The sequence below is a fragment of the Rutilus rutilus genome (assembly GCF_951802725.1).
Source record: "Rutilus rutilus genome assembly, chromosome: 3".
NCBI classification, from domain to species: domain Eukaryota; kingdom Metazoa; phylum Chordata; class Actinopteri; order Cypriniformes; family Leuciscidae; genus Rutilus; species Rutilus rutilus.
This window is the reverse complement of record NC_140211.1, coordinates 45271137-45289597: the sequence shown is the minus strand read 5'-3', so window position 1 is coordinate 45289597 and position 18461 is coordinate 45271137.

The window sequence follows — 18461 nt, the reverse complement described above, 5'->3', positions numbered from 1 at the left end:
CGTATCATCTCCAGACCGTGCCGACTAAAAGTTATGGATTTCGTGTCGATAGACGAAACCGTTTTCGTATAGCGCAGCAGCAAAGTTGAGGCATGATGCTAATAGCAATAATTAAGGCTTTATCTCTGCAATGCCTTGATATATTGACACCAATCTTTGTATGTGTCATTGTCACTTCACTCTGACCACATCACATCACTTTTGTAACTGCACCACCTATTGGTCGAAAGTGATAATCCATTAAATCATATTTTAAATGACTTTTTATATGATTTTTCAGCCATTTCATCTAAAATCCTCTTTAAATGTATTTAACTGCTCATTGTTCCAGTTGGTCTGACACCTTCAGCCATGTTGGCATATCCTGTCATCTGCTTGCGCTTGGCCCCGATAATTGCTGCTTGCAGCTATATTTATTAGGGGCCAAGCACCGAAGGTGCGTAGGCACCTATTGTATCCGTTCCCGTTCCTATTATTAGGGGCCAAGCACCGAAGGTGCGTAGGCACCTATTGTATCTGTTCCCGTTCTTATTATTATTATTCTTCATTTTTCCGACTGGGAGTCTATGGCAGCCCATAGAACCGCTTGCGGGAAAGTTATGAAATTTGGCACAATGATAGAGGAGGGTCTGACCTATCAGCATAGCAAATTTGGAGTCTCCAAGTCATTACCTCTAGCGCCACCAACTGTCCAAAGTTGCACTCATGTTTATGCTAATAACTTTTGAACCACATGGGCTAGAAACAAAATTATTTTTTTCTCTGATTCCCTAGCTCAAGCCGATTCGATTGCACCCTATGACGTCATTTTCCGTCATGAAAATTTTTCCGCCATTTTGAATTTTCCGAAAAACCTACTTTTTCGAACTCCTCCTAGGCCGTTACTCCGATTTTCACGAAATTTGAACCAGATCATCTCCAGACCATGCCGACAAAAAGTTATGGAATTCAAGTTGATTCTCTTAACCGTTTTCGATAAACCCACGAAGAAATTTTACGTAGAGCTTGCGAAAACAGACATAAGGCTGTATCTCCGCAACGCTTTATCAGATTCAGACCAATCTTGGTACATGTCATCACAAGCATGACCTGAGGCTACATGCTGCGTTTCGGCGCAGCGCCACCTACTGGTCCGGAGATATGACAAATGGATGTTTTTGCTTATAACTTCTGAATGGTTTGTCCAAAAATCATAAAATCAGTCTCGTTAGATTCAGGGCAACATGCCGAGTCGACTGATATCCAATTTTCCCAGATCAGCCATTTTGGCTGTCGGCCATTTTGAATTATGTGCTAAAATGCTGTATTTTATGAACGCGTGAACGTATCGTTACAAAACTCGGAATGGATCATCAGCACGATGCCCTGAAGGAGCCTGAGAAGTTTCGAAACAGTGCCACCTAGTGGTGAATTTTTTTCCCCAAATGCTTCCAAATGTTTATAACTTTGGGTGTGGTCGACTTATTTTCACGAGACTCATCTCATTAGAGTCCTGAATCGTTGCCAAGTTCCACGATACCAAACATGCTAGGTTTCGCCTTACGGTTTGTGTAGCGTTGTGATTTAGCGCTTAAAAAACATTTGGCTATATCTTCGAAACCGCTAGTCCGATCGAGACGAAACCACCGTCAGAAGTTTGGAAACATAGGTCGATAGCTATACACCAATGCCCAAATGCGAAAATATTGATGTTTAGGGGTAGTAAATTCCAATCAAAGTCATGTGTCAGTCATTTTTTACGTGTTTTTTCATATAAATGTCTATAACTCCGAAGCGAATTGAGATATTTTCACCAAAATCGACACACATATGTACGAGCTCACTCTGAGGACATGTAAAAAAAATGGTGGGACTCAGCCTCTTGGTGGCGCTATAATAGAACAAAACATGAAATCCCCATTGACTTCAATACAGTTTTGTGAAATAAAATGCTATACTAAACGAATGCATTAGTTTAATATTTCGAAACTCAAAATGTGCCATCAGCACCATCCCCTGAAGGTACCCAAAATATTTTGAGACAGTGCCACCTAGTGGTCAAAAGTTGTAAGAAAATTTACAAAACTGCTAATAACTTTTGAATAAATTGGCCTATTGTAATGCAACAGGTCTTAATAGATTCCTTGGGTCAAGCCGAGAACATAGATACCAAGGTTTCCTTATTTGGCCTAGCTTCCTGTCCGCCATCTTGATTTTCAGTCAAAACCTACTTTTTCGAACTCCTCCTAGACCGTTTGTCCGATTTTCACCAAAATCGAATCGTATCATCTCCAGAGTGTGCTGACTAAAAGTTATGGATTTCGTGTCTATAGACGAAACCGTTTTCGTATAGCGTAGCAGCAAATTTGAAGCATGATGCTAAAAGCACTATTCAGGCTTTATCTCTGCAATGGCTTGACATATTGACACCAAACTTTGTATGTGTCATTGTCACTTCACTCTGACCACATCACATCAGTTTTGTGACTGCGCCACCTATTGGTCAAAAGTGATAATCCATTAAATCATATTTTGAATGACTTTTTATATGATTTTTCAGCCATTTCGCCTAAAATCCTCTTTAAATGTATTTAATTGCTCATTGTTGCAGTTGGTCTGACATCTTCAGCCATGTTGGCATATCCTGTCATCTGCTTGCGCTTGGCCCCGATAATTGCTGCTTGCAGCTATATTTATTAGGGGCCAAGCACCGAAGGTGCGGAGGCACCTATTGTTTTCGTTCGCGTTCTTATTATTATTATTATTATTCTTCATTGTTCCGACTGGGAGTCTATGGCAGCCCATAGAACCGATTGCGGGAAAGTTGTAATGGTTTGACATTCTGATAGAGGACAGTCCCAACATTAAATACACCAATTTTGGTGTGTCCAAGTCATTCCCTCTAGCGCCACCAACTGTCCAAAGTTTCACTCATGTTTCTGCTAATAACTTTTGAACCACAAGGGGTAGAAACAAAATTCTTTTTTCCTCTGATTCGTGAGCTCATGGCGATTCGATTGCACCATATGACGTCATTTTCCGTCATTATAATTTTTCCGCCATTTTGAATTTTCCGAAAAAGCTACTTTTTCGAACTCCTCCTAGGCCGTTGCTCCAATTTCCACGAAAATTGAATCAGATCATCTTCAGACCATGCCGACAAAAAGTTATGCAATTCGTGTTGATTCGTCAAACCGTTCTCGAATACCGCGCAAACAAATTTTATGTAGCGCTTGCGAAAACAGACACAAGCCTGTATCTCCGCAACGCTTTATCGTATTCAGACCAAACTAATCACATATCATCACAAGCATGACCTGAGCCTACATGCTGCGTTTCGGCGCAGTGCCACCTACTGGTCCGGAGATATGAAAAATGGCTGTTTTTGCTTATAACTTCTGAATGGTTTGTCCAAAAATCATAAAAGTGGTCTTGTTAGATTCAGGGCATCATGCTGAGTCGACTGATATCCAATTTTCCCAGATCAGCCATTTTGGCTGTCGGCCATTTTGAATTATGTGCTAAAATGCTGTATTTTAGGAATACATGAACCTATCGTTACAAAACTCGGTATGGGTCATCAGCACGATGTCCTGAAGGAGCCTGAGAAGTTTCGAAACAGTGCCATCTAGTGGTGAATTTTTTTCCCCAAATGCTTCCAAATGCTTATAACTTTGGGTGTGGTCAACTTATTTTCACAGGACTCATCTCTTTAGACTCCTGAATCGTTGCCGAGTCCAACGATACCGAACATGTTAGGTTTTGCCTTATGGTTTGTGTAGCGTTGTGATTTAGCGCTTAAAAAACATTTGGCTATATCTTTGAAACCGCTTGTCCGATCGAGACGAAACCACCTTCAGAAGTTTGGAAACATAGGTCGATAGCTATACACCAATGCCCAAATGCGAAAATATTGATGTTTAGGGGTAGTAAAATCCAATCAAAGTCATGTGTCAGTCAATTTTTACGTGTTTTTTCATATAAATGTCTATAACTCCGAAGCGAATTGAGATATTTTCACCAAAATCGACACAAATATGCATGGGCTCACTCTGAGGACACATTAAAAAAATGGTGTGACTGAGCCTCTTGGTGGCGCTATAACAGAACAAAACATGAAATTCCCATTGACTTCAATACAGTTTTGTGAAATAAAATGCTATACTAAACAAATGCATTGGTGTAATATTACGAAACTCAGAATGTGCAATCAGCTCCATCCCCTAAAGGTACCCAAAATATTTCGAGACAGCGCCACCTAGTGGTCAAAAGTTATAACAAAATTTCCAAAAAGGCTAATAACTTTTGAATAAATCTGGCTATTGAAATGCCACTGGTCTTAATAGATTCCCTGGGTCAAGCCGAGAACATAGATACCAAGTTTTCCTTATTTGGCCAAACTTCCTGTCCGCCATCTTGATTTTCATTCAAAACCTACTTTTTCGAACTCCTCCTAGACTGTTTGTCCGATTTTCACCAAAATCGAATCGTATCATCTCCAGACTGTGCCGACTAAAAGTTATGGATTTCGTGTCGATAGACGAAACCGTTTTCGTATAGCCCAGCAGCAAAGTTGAGGCATGATGCCAAAAGCACTATTCAGGCTTTATCTCTGCAATCCCTTGAAATATTGACACCAAACTTTGTATGTGTCATTGTCACTTCACTCTGACCACATCACATCAGTTTTGTAATTGCTCCACCTATTGGTCGAAAGTGATAATCCATTAAATCATATTCTGAATTACTTTTTATATGATTTTTCAGCCATTTCGCCAAAAATCCTCTCTAAATGTCTTTAATTGCTCATTGTTGCAGTTGGTCTGACACCTTCAGCCATGTTGGCATATCCTGTCATCTGCTTGCGCTTGGCCCCGATAATTGCTGCTTGCAGCTATATTTATTATTATTCTTCCTTCTTCCAACTGGGAGTCTATGGCAGCCCATAGAACCGATTGCGGGAAAGTTGTTTTGGTTTGACATTCTGATAGAGGACAGTCCCAACATTAAATACACCAATTTTGGTGTTTCTAAGTCATTCCCTCTAGCGCCACCAGCTGTCCAAAGTTTCACTTTTATTTTGCTAATAACTTTTGAAGCGTAAGGCCAATCAACAAAAATCTTTTTTTCTCTGATTCCTGAGCTCATGCCGATTCGATTGCACCATATGATGTCATTGTCCGGCATATAAATATGGCCGCCATTTTGAATGTGCTGAAAAAGCTACTTTTTCGAACTCGTCCTAGACGGTTTGTCCGATTTGCACGAAAATTGAACCAGATAATCTTCAGGTAGAGCTGACAAAAAGTTATGGAATTCAAATTGATTCGTCAAACCGTTTTCGAATAACGCTCGAACAAATTTTACGTAGCGCTTGCAAAAACAGTCGTAGGGCTGTATCTCCGCAACGCTTTATCGGATTCAGACCAAAATTGGTACATGTCATGACAAGCATGACCTGAGGCGACATGCTGCGTTTCGGCGCAGCGCTACCTACTGGTCCGGAGATATGAAAAATGGCTATTTTTGCTTATAACTTCTGAACAGTTTGTCCAAAAATCATAAAATTGGTCTTGTTAGATTCAGGGCAACATGCTGAGTCGACTGATATCCATTTTTCCCCAATCAGCCATTTTGGCTGTCGGCCATTCTGAATTATGTGCAAAAATGCTCTATTTTATGAACGCGTGAACGTATCGTTACAAAACTCGGAATGGATCATCAGCACGATGCCCTGAAGGAGCCTGAGAAGTTTCGAAACAGTGCCACCTAGTGGTGAATTTTTTTTTCCAAATGTTTCCAAATGCTTATAACTTTGGGTGTGGTCGACTTATTTTCACGAGACTCATCTCATTAGAGTCCTGAATCGTTGCCGAGTCCCACGATACCAAACATGCTAGGTTTTGCCTTACGGTTTGTGTAGCGTTGTGATTTAGCGCTTAAAAAACATTTGGCTATATCTTCGAAACCGCTAGTCCGATCGAGACGAAACCACCGTCAGAAGTTTGGAAACATAGGTCGATAGCTATACACCAATGCCCAAATGCGAAAATATTGATGTTTAGGGGTAGTAAATTCCAATCAAAGTCATGTGTCAGTCATTTTTTACGTGTTTTTTCATATAAATGTCTATAACTCCGAAGCGAATTGAGATATTTTCACCAAAATCGACACACATATGTACGAGCTCACTCTGAGGACATGTAAAAAAAATGGTGGGACTCAGCCTCTTGGTGGCGCTATAATAGAACAAAACATGAAATTCCCATTGACTTCAATACAGTTTTGTGAAATAAAATGCTATACTAAACAAATGCATTGGTGTAATATTACGAAACTCAAAATGTGCCATCAGCACCATCCCCTGAAAGTACCCAAAATATTTCGAGACAGTGCCACCTAGTGGTCAAAAGTTATAACAAAATTTCCAAATAGGCTAATAACTTTTGAATAAATCTGGCTACTGAAATGCCACTGGTCTTAATAGATTCCCTGGGTCAAGCCGAGAACATAGATACCAAGTTTTCCTTATTTGGCCTAGGTTCCTGTCCGCCATCTTGATTTTCAGTCAAAACCTACTTTTTCGAACTCCTCCTAGACCGTTTGTCCAATTTTCACCAAAATCGAATCGTATCATCTCCAGACTATGCTGAATAAAAGTTATGGATTTCGTGTCAATAGACGAAACCGTTTTCGTATAGTGTAGCAGCAAAGTTGAGGCATGATGCTAAAAGCACTATTCAGGCTTTATCTCTGCAATGCCTTGACATATTGACACCAAACTTTATATGTGTCATTGTCACTTCACTCTGACCACATCACATCAGTTTTGTAACTGCGCCACCTATTGGTCGAAAGTGATAATCCATTAAATCATATTTTGAATGACTTTTTATATGATTTTTCAGCCATTTCGCCTAAAATCCTCTTTAAATGTATTTAATTTCTCATTGTTGCAGTTGGTCTGACACCTTCAGCCATGTTGGCATATCCTGTCGTCTGCTTGCGCTTGGCCCCGATAATTGCTGCTTGCAGCTATATTTATTATTATTATTCTTCCGACTAGGGTGTCTATGGCAGCCCATAGAACCGATTGCGGGAAAGTTGTTTTGGTTTGACATTCTGATAGAGGACTCTCCCAACATTAAATACACCAATTTTGGTGTTTCTAAGTCATTCCCTCTAGCGCCACCACCTGTCCAAAGTTTCACTTTTATTTTGCTAATAACTTTTGAAGCGTAAGGCCAATCAACAAAATTCTTTTTTCCTCTGATTCCTGAGCTCATGCCGATTCGATTGCACCCTATGACGTCATTTTCCGGCTTAAAAATATGGCCGCCATTTTGAATGAGCTGAAAAAGCTACTTTTTCGAACTCGTCCTAGACGGTTTGTCCGATTTGCACGAAAATTGAACCAGATCATCTTCAGGCAGTGCTGACAAAAAGTTATGGAATTCAAATTGATTCGTCAAACCGTTTTCAATAAGCGCACAAACAAATTTTACGTAGCGCTTGCGAAAACAGTCGTAGGGCTGTATCTCCGCAACGCTTTATCGGATTCAGACCAAACTTGGTACATGTCATCACAAGCATGACCTGAGGCAACATGCTGCGTTTCGGCGCAGCGCCACCTGCTGGTCCGGAGATATGAAAAATGGCTATTTTTGCTTATAACTTCTGAACAGTTTGTCCAAAAATCATAAAATTGGTCTCGTTAGATTCAAGGCAACATGCCGAGTCGACTGATATCAAATTTTACCATATCGGCCATTTTGACTGTCGGCCATTTTGAATTATGTGCTAAAATACTGTATTTTAAGAACGCATGAACGGATTGTTACGAAACTTGGTATGGGTCATCAGCACGATGTTCTGAAGGAGCGTGAGAAGTTTCGAAACAGCGCCACCTAGTGGTGATTTTTTTTTTTCAAATGCTTATAACTTTGGGTGTGGTCGACTTATTTTCACCAAACTCATCTCATTAGACTCCTGAATCCTTGCCGAGTCCAACGATACCAAACATGCTAGGTTTCGCCTTATGGTTTGTGTAGCGTTGTGATTTAGCGCTTAAAAAACATTTGGCTATATCTTCGAAACCGCTAGTCCGATCGAGACGAAACCACCGTCAGAAGTTTGGAAACATAGGTCGATAGCTATACGCCAATGCCCAAATGCGAAAATATTTATGTTTAGGGGTAGTAAATTCCAATCAAAGTCATGTGTCAGTCATTTTTTACGTGTTTTTTCATATAAATGTCTATAACTCTGAAGCGAATTGAGATATTTTCACCAAAATCGACACACATATGTACGAGCTCACTCTGAGGACATGTAAAAAAAATGGTGGGACTCAGCCTCTTGGTAGCGCTATAATAGAACAAAACATGAAATTCCCATTGACTTCAATACAGTTTTGTGAAATAAAATGCTATACTAAACAAATGCATTGGTGTAATATTACAAAACTCAAAATGTGCCATCAGCACCATTCCCTGAAGGTACCCAAAATATTTCAAGACAGTGCCACCTAGTGGTCAAAAGTTATAACAACATTTCCAAAAAGGCTAATAACTTTTGAATAAATCTGGCTACTGAAATGCCACTGGTCTTAATAGATTCCTTGGGTCAAGCCGAGAACATAGATACCAAGTTTTCCTTATTTGGCCAAACTTCCTGTCCGCCATCTTGATTTTCATTCAAAACCTACTTTTTCGAACTCCTCCTAGACCGTTTGTCCGATTTTCACCAAAATCGAATCGTATCATCTCCAGACTGTGCTGACTAAAAGTTATGGATTTCGTGTCTATAGACGAAACCGTTTTCGTATAGCGTAGCAGCAAACTTGAGGCATGATGCTAAAAGCACTATTCAGGCTTTATCTCTGCAATGCCTTGACATATTGACACCAAACTTTGTATGTGTCATTGTCACTTCACTCTGACCACATCACATCACATTTGTAACTGCGCCACCTATTGGTCGAAAGTGATAATCCATTAAATCATATTTTGAATGACTTTTTATATGATTTTTCAGCCATTTCGCCTAAAATCCTCTTTAAATGTATTTAATTGCTCATTGTTGCAGATGGTCTGACACCTTCAGCCATGTTGGCATATCCTGTCATCTGCTTGCGCTTGGCCCCGATAATTGCTGCTTGCAGCTATATTTAGGGGCCAAGCACCGAAGGTGCGGAGGCACCTATTGTATCTGTTCCCGTTCTTATTGGGGGCCAAGCACCGAAGGTGCGGAGGCACCTATTGTTTTCGTTCCCGTTCTTATTATTATTATTATTAGGGGCCAAGCACCGAAGGTGCGGAGGCACCTATTGTGTTTGTTCCGGTTCTTATTATTATTATTAGGGGCCAAGCACCGAAGGTGCGGAGGCACCTATTGTTTTCGTTCCCGTTCTTATTATTATTATTATTATTAGGGGCCAAGCACCGAAGGTGCGGAGGCACCTATTGTTTTCGTTCCCGTTCTTATTATTATTAGGGGCCAAGCACCGAAGGTGCGGAGGCACCTATTGTTTTCGTTCCCGTTCTTATTATTAGGGGCCAAGCACCGAAGGTGCGGAGGCACCTATTGTTTTCGTTCCCGTTCTTATTAGGGGCCAAGCACCGAAGGTGCGGAGGCACCTATTGTTTTCGTTCGCGTTCTTATTATTATTATTATTATTCTTCATTGTTCCGACTGGGAGTCTATGGCAGCCCATAGAACCGATTGCGGGAAAGTTGTAATGGTTTGACATTCTGATAGAGGACAGTCCCAACATTAAATACACCAATTTTGGTGTGTCCAAGTCATTCCCTCTAGCGCCACCAACTGTCCAAAGTTTCACTCATGTTTCTGCTAATAACTTTTGAACCACAAGGGGTAGAAACAAAATTCTTTTTTCCTCTGATTCGTGAGCTCATGGCGATTCGATTGCACCATATGACGTCATTTTCCGTCATTATAATTTTTCCGCCATTTTGAATTTTCCGAAAAAGCTACTTTTTCGAACTCCTCCTAGGCCGTTGCTCCAATTTCCACGAAAATTGAATCAGATCATCTTTAGACCATGCCGACAAAAAGTTATGCAATTCGTGTTGATTCGTCAAACCGTTCTCGAATACCGCGCAAACAAATTTTATGTAGCGCTTGCGAAAACAGACACAAGCCTGTATCTCCGCAACGCTTTATCGTATTCAGACCAAACTAATCACATATCATCACAAGCATGACCTGAGCCTACATGCTGCGTTTCGGCGCAGTGCCACCTACTGGTCCGGAGATATGAAAAATGGCTGTTTTTGCTTATAACTTCTGAATGGTTTGTCCAAAAATCATAAAAGTGGTCTTGTTAGATTCAGGGCATCATGCTGAGTCGACTGATATCCAATTTTCCCAGATCAGCCATTTTGGCTGTCGGCCATTTTGAATTATGTGCTAAAATGCTGTATTTTAGGAATACATGAACCTATCGTTACAAAACTCGGTATGGGTCATCAGCACGATGTCCTGAAGGAGCCTGAGAAGTTTCGAAACAGTGCCATCTAGTGGTGAATTTTTTTCCCCAAATGCTTCCAAATGCTTATAACTTTGGGTGTGGTCAACTTATTTTCACAGGACTCATCTCTTTAGACTCCTGAATCGTTGCCGAGTCCAACGATACCGAACATGTTAGGTTTTGCCTTATGGTTTGTGTAGCGTTGTGATTTAGCGCTTAAAAAACATTTGGCTATATCTTTGAAACCGCTTGTCCGATCGAGACGAAACCACCTTCAGAAGTTTGGAAACATAGGTCGATAGTTGTACACCAATGCCCAAATGCGAAAATATTGATGTTTAGGGGTAGTAAAATCCAATCAAAGTCATGTGTCAGTCAATTTTTACGTGTTTTTTCATATAAATGTCTATAACTCCGAAGCGAATTGAGATATTTTCACCAAAATCGACACAAATATGCATGGGCTCACTCTGAGGACACATTAAAAAAATGGTGTGACTGAGCCTCTTGGTGGCGCTATAACAGAACAAAACATGAAATTCCCATTGACTTCAATACAGTTTTGTGAAATAAAATGCTATACTAAACAAATGCATTGGTGTAATATTACGAAACTCAGAATGTGCAATCAGCTCCATCCCCTAAAGGTACCCAAAATATTTCGAGACAGCGCCACCTAGTGGTCAAAAGTTATAACAAAATTTCCAAAAAGGCTAATAACTTTTGAATAAATCTGGCTATTGGAATGCCACTGGTCTTAATAGATTCCCTGGGTCAAGCCGAGAACATAGATACCAAGTTTTCCTTATTTGGCCAAACTTCCTGTCCGCCATCTTGATTTTCATTCAAAACCTACTTTTTCGAACTCCTCCTAGACTGTTTGTCCGATTTTCACCAAAATCGAATCGTATCATCTCCAGACTGTGCCGACTAAAAGTTATGGATTTCGTGTCGATAGACGAAACCGTTTTCGTATAGCCCAGCAGCAAAGTTGAGGCATGATGCCAAAAGCACTATTCAGGCTTTATCTCTGCAATCCCTTGAAATATTGACACCAAACTTTGTATGTGTCATTGTCACTTCACTCTGACCACATCACATCAGTTTTGTAATTGCTCCACCTATTGGTCGAAAGTGATAATCCATTAAATCATATTCTGAATTACTTTTTATATGATTTTTCAGCCATTTCGCCAAAAATCCTCTCTAAATGTCTTTAATTGCTCATTGTTGTAGTTGGTCTGACACCTTCAGCCATGTTGGCATATCCTGTCATCTGCTTGCGCTTGGCCCCGATAATTGCTGCTTGCAGCTATATTTATTATTATTCTTCCTTCTTCCAACTGGGAGTCTATGGCAGCCCATAGAACCGAATGCGGGAAAGTTGTTTTGGTTTGACATTCTGATAGAGGACAGTCCCAACATTAAATACACCAATTTTGGTGTGTCTAAGTCATTCCCTCTAGCGCCACCACCTGTCCAAATTTTCACTTTTATTTTGCTAATAACTTTTGAACCGTAAGGCCAATCAACAAAATTCTTTTGCTCTCTGATTCCTGAGCTCATGGCAATTCGATTGCACCCTATGACGTCATTTCCGTCATAACAATATGGCCGCCATTTTGAATTTATCTAAAAAGCTACTTTTTCGAACTCGTCCTAGACGGTTTGTCCGATTTGCACGAAAATTGAACCAGATCATCTACAGACCATGCTGACAAAAAGTTATGGAATTCAAGTTGATTCGCTTAACAGTTTTCGATAAACCCACGAATAAATTTTACGTAGCGCTTGCGAAAACAGATGTAAAGCCGTATCTCCGCAACGCTTTATCAGATTCAGACCAAAGTTGGTACATGTCATCACAAGCATGACCTGAGGCTACATGCTGTGTTTCGGCGCAGCGCCACCTACTGGTCCGGAGATATGAAAAATGTCTATTTTTGCTTATAACTTCTGAACAGTTTGTCCAAAAATCATAAAATTGGTCTCGTTAGATTCAGGGTAACATGCCGAGTCGACTGATATCCAATATTACCATATCGGCCATTTTGGCTGTCGGCCATTTTGAATTTTGTGCTAAAATGCTGTATTTTAAGAACGCATGAACGGATTGTTACGGAACTTGGTATGGGTCATCAGCCCGATGTCCTGAAGGAGCGTGAGAAGTTTCGAAACAGCGCCACCTAGTGGTGATTTTTTTTTTTCAAATGCTTATAACTTTGGGTGTGGTCGACTTATTTTCACGAAACTCATCTTTTTTGACTCCTGAATCGTTGCCGAGTCCTATGATACCAAACATGCTAGGTTTCGCCTTACGATTTGTGTAGCGTTGTGATTTAGCGCTTAAAAAACATTTGGCTATATCTTCGAAACCGCTAGTCCGATCGAGACGAAACCACCGTCAGAAGTTTGGAAACATAGGTCGATAGCTATACGCCAATGCCCAAATGCAAAAATATTGATGTTTAGGGGTAGTAAATTCCAAACAAAGTCATGTGTCAGTCATTTTTTACGTGTTTTTTCATATAAATGCCTATAACTCTGAAGCGAATTGAGATATTTTCACCAAAACTGACACACATATGTATGGGCTCACTCTGAGGACACGTAAAAAAAATTGTGGGACTGAGCCTCTTGGTGGCGCTATAATAGAACAAAACATGAAATTCCCATTGACTTCAATACAGTTTTGTGAAATAAAATGCTATACTAAACAAATGCATTGGTGTAATATTACGAAACTCAGAATGTGCCATCAGCTCCATCCCCTAAAGGTACCCAAAATATTTCGAGACAGCGCCACCTAGTGGTCAAAAGTTATAACAAAATTTCCAAAAAGGCTAATAACTTTTGAATAAATCTGGCTATTGAAATGCCACTGGTCTTAATAGATTCCCTGGGTCAAGCCGAGAACATAGATACCAAGTTTTCCTTATTTGGCCAAACTTCCTGTCCGCCATCTTGATTTTCATTCAAAACCTACTTTTTCGAACTCCTCCTAGACCGTTTGTCCGATTTTCACCAAAATCGAATCGTATCATCTCCAGACTGTGCCGACTAAAACTTATGGATTTCGTGTCGATAGACGAAACCGTTGTCGTATAGCGCAGCAGCAAAGTTGAGGCATGATGCCAAAAGCACTATTCAGGCTTTATCTCTGCAATCCCTTGAAATATTGACACCAAACTTTGTATGTGTCATTGTCACTTCACTCTGACCACATCACATCAGTTTTGTAACTGTTCCACCTATTGGTCGAAAGTGATAATCCATTAAATCATATTCTGAATTACTTTTTATATGATTTTTCAGCCATTTCGCCTAAAATCCTCTCTAAATGTCTTTAATTGCTCATTGTTGCAGTTGGTCTGACACCTTCAGCCATGTTGGCATATCCTGTCATCTGCTTGCGCTTGGCCCCGATAATTGCTGCTTGCAGCTATATTTATTATTATTATTATTATTATTATTCTTCCTTCTTCCGACTGGGAGTCTATGGCAGCCCATAGAACCGATCGCGGGAAAGTTGTAATGGTTTGACATTCTGATAGAGGACAGTCCCAACATTAAATACACCAATTTTGGTGTGTCTAAGTCATTCCCTCTAGCGCCACCAACTGTCCAAAGTTTCACTCATGTTTATGCTAATAACTTTTGAACCACACGGGCTAGAAACAAAATTCTTTTTTCCTCTGATTTCTGAGCTCAGGGCGATTCGATTGCACCCTATGACGTCATTTTTCGTCATAATAATTTTTCCGCCATTTTGAATTTTCCGAAAAACCTACTTTTTCAAACTCCTCCTAGGCCGTTGCTCCAATTTCCACGAAAATTGAATCAGATCATCTTCAGACCATGCCGACAAAAAGTTATGGAATTCGTGTTGATTCATCAAACCGTTCTCGAATACCGCGCAAACAAATTTTACGTAGCGCTTGCGAAAACAGACACAAGCCAGTATCTCCTCAACACTTTATCATATTCAGACCAAACTTGGTACATCTCATCATAAGCATGACCTGAGGCAACATGCTGCGTTTCGGCACAGTGCCACCTACTGGTCCGGAGATATGAAAAATGGCTATTTTTGCTTATAACTTCTGAATGGTTTGTCCAAAAATCATAAAAGTGGTCTCGTTAGATTCAGGGCATCATGCTGAGTCGACTGATATCCAATTTTCCCCGATCAGCCATTTTGGCTGTCGGCCATTTTGAATTATGTGCTAAAATGCTGTATTTTATGAGCGCGTGAACGTATCGTTACAAAACTCGGAATGGATCATCAGCACGATGCCCTGAAGGAGCCTGAGAAGTTTCGAAACAGTGCCACCTAGTGGTGAATTTTTTTTCCCAAATGCTTCCAAATGCTTATAACTTTGGGTGTGGTCGACTTATTTTCACGAGACTCATCTCATTAGAGTCCTGAATCGTTGCCGAGTCCCACGATACCAAACATGCTAGGTTTTGCCTTACGGTTTGTGTAGCGTTGTGATTTAGCGCTTAAAAAACATTTGGCTATATCTTTGAAACCGCTAGTCCGATCGAGACGAAACCACCTTCAGAAGTTTGGAAACATAGGTCGATAGCTATACGCCAATGCCCAAATGCGAAAATATTGATGTTTAGGGGTAGTAAATTCCAATCAAAGTCATGTGTCAGTCATTTTTTACGTGTTTTTTCATATAAATGTCTATAACTCCGAAGCGAATTGAGATATCTTCACCAAAATCGACACACATATGTACGAGCTCACTCTGAGGACATGTAAAAAAAATGGTGGGACTCAGCCTCTTGGTAGCGCTATAATAGAACAAAACATGAAATTCCCATTGACTTCAATACAGTTTTGTGAAATAAAATGCTATACTAAACAAATGCATTGGTGTAATATTACAAAACTCAAAATGTGCCATCAGCACCATTCCCTGAAGGTACCCAAAATATTTCAAGACAGTGCCACCTAGTGGTCAAAAGTTATAACAACATTTCCAAAAAGGCTAATAACTTTTGAATAAATCTGGCTACTGAAATGCCACTGGTCTTAATAGATTCCTTGGGTCAAGCCGAGAACATAGATACCAAGTTTTCCTTATTTGGCCAAACTTCCTGTCCGCCATCTTGATTTTCATTCAAAACCTACTTTTTCGAACTCCTCCTAGAGCGTTTGTCCGATTTTCACCAAAATCGAATCGTATCATCTCCAGACTGTGCTGACTAAAAGTTATGGATTTCGTGTCTATAGACGAAACCGTTTTCGTATAGCGTAGCAGCAAACTTGAGGCATGATGCTAAAAGCACTATTCAGGCTTTATCTCTGCAATGCCTTGACATATTGACACCAAATTTTGTATGTGTCATTGTCACTTCACTCTGACCACATCACATCACATTTGTAACTGCGCCACCTATTGGTCGAAAGTGATAATCCATTAAATCATATTTTGAATGACTTTTTATATGATTTTTCAGCCATTTCGCCTAAAATCCTCTTTAAATGTATTTAATTGCTCATTGTTGCAGATGGTCTGACACCTTCAGCCATGTTGGCATATCCTGTCATCTGCTTGCGCTTGGCCCCGATAATTGCTGCTTGCAGCTATATTTATTATTATTATTCTTCCTTCTTCCGACTGGGAGTCTATGGCAGCCCATAGAACCGATCGCGGGAAAGTTGTAATGGTTTGACATTCTGATAGAGGACAGTCCCAACATTAAATACACCAATTTTGGTGTGTCTAAGTCATTCCCTCTAGCGCCACCAACTGTCCAAAGTTTCACTCATGTTTCTGCTAATAACTTTTGAACCACAAGGGCTAGAAACAAAATTCTTTTTTCCTCTGATTTCTGAGCTCAGGGCGATTCGATTGCACCCTATGACGTCATTTTTCGTCATAATAATTTTTCCGCCATTTTGAATTTTCCCAAAAACCTACTTTTTCAAACTCCTCCTAGGCCGTTGCTCCAATTTCCACGAAAATTGAATCAGATCATCTTCAGACCATGCCGACAAAAAGTTATGGAATTCGTGTTGATTCATCAAACCGTTCTCGAATACCGCGCAAACAAATTTTACGTAGCGCTTGCGAAAACAGACACAAGCCAGTATCTCCTCAACACTTTATCATATTAAGACCAAACTTGGTACATCTCATCACAAGCATGACCTGAGGCAACATGCTGCGTTTCGGCACAGTGCCACCTACTGGTCCGGAGATATGAAAAATGGCTATTTTTGCTTATAACTTCTGAATGGTTTGTCCAAAAATCATAAAAGTGGTCTCGTTAGATTCAGGGCATCATGCTGAGTCGACTGATATCCAATTTTCCCCGATCAGCCATTTTGGCTGTCGGCCATTTTGAATTATGTGCTAAAATGCTGTATTTTATGAACGCGTGAACGTATCGTTACAAAACTCGGAATGGATCATCAGCACGATGCCCTGAAGGAGCCTGAGAAGTTTCGAAACAGTGCCACCTAGTGGTGAATTTTTTTTTCCCAAATGCTTCCAAATGCTTATAACTTTGGGTGTGGTCGACTTATTTTCACGAGACTCATCTCATTAGAGTCCTGAATCGTTGCTGAGTCCCACGATACCAAACATGCTAGGTTTTGCCTTACGGTTTGTGTAGCGTTGTGATTTAGCGCTTAAAAAACATTTGGCTATATCTTCGAAACCGCTAGTCCGATCGAGACGAAACCACCTTCAGAAGTTTGGAAACATAGGTCGATAGCTATACGCCAATGCCCAAATGCGAAAATATTGATGTTTAGGGGTAGTAAATTCCAATCAAAGTCATGTGTCAGTCATTTTTTACGTGTTTTTTCATATAAATGTCTATAACTCCGAAGCGAATTGAGATATTTTCACCAAAATCGACACACATATGTACGAGCTCACTCTGAGGACATGTAAAAAAAATGGTGGGACTCAGCCTCTTGGTAGCGCTATAATAGAACAAAACATGAAATTCCCATTGACTTCAATACAGTTTTGTGAAATAAAATGCTATACTAAACAAATGCATTGGTGTAATATTACGAAACTCAAAATGTGCCATCAGCACCATTCCCTGAAGGTACCCAAAATATTTCAAGACAGTGCCACCTAGTGGTCAAAAGTTATAACAACATTTCCAGAAAGGCTAATAACTTTTGAATAAATCTGACTACTGAAATGCCACTGGTCTTAATAGATTCCTTGGGTCAAGCCGAGAACATAGATACCAAGTTTTCCTTATTTGGCCAAACTTCCTGTCCGCCATCTTGATTTTCATTCAAAACCTACTTTTTCGAACTCCTCCTAGACCGTTTGTCCGATTTTCACCAAAATCGAATCGTATCATCTCCAGACTGTGCTGACTAAAAGTTATGGATTTCGTGTCTATAGACGAAACCGTTTTCGTATAGCGTAGCAGCAAACTTGAGGCATGATGCTAAAAGCACTATTCAGGCTTTATCTCTGCAATGCCTTGACATATTGACACCAAACTTTGTATGTGTCATTGTCACTTCACTCTGACCACATCACATCACATTTGTAACTGCGCCACCTATTGGTCGAAAGTGATAATCCATTAAATCATATTTTGAATGACTTTTTATATGATTTTTCAGCCATTTCGCCTAAAATCCTCTTTAAATGTATTTAATTGCTCATTGTTGCAGATGGTCTGACACCTTCAGCCATGTTGGCATATCCTGTCATCTGCTTGCGCTTGGCCCCGATAATTGCTGCTTGCAGCTATATTTATTATTATTATTCTTCCTTCTTCCGACTGGGAGTCTATGGCAGCCCATAGAACCGATCGCGGGAAAGTTGTAATGGTTTGACATTCTGATAGAGGACAGTCCCAACATTAAATACACCAATTTTGGTGTGTCTAAGTCATTCCCTCTAGCGCCACCAACTGTCCAAAGTTTCACTCATGTTTATGCTAATAACTTTTGAACCACAAGGGCTAGAAACAAAATTCTTTTTTCCTCTGA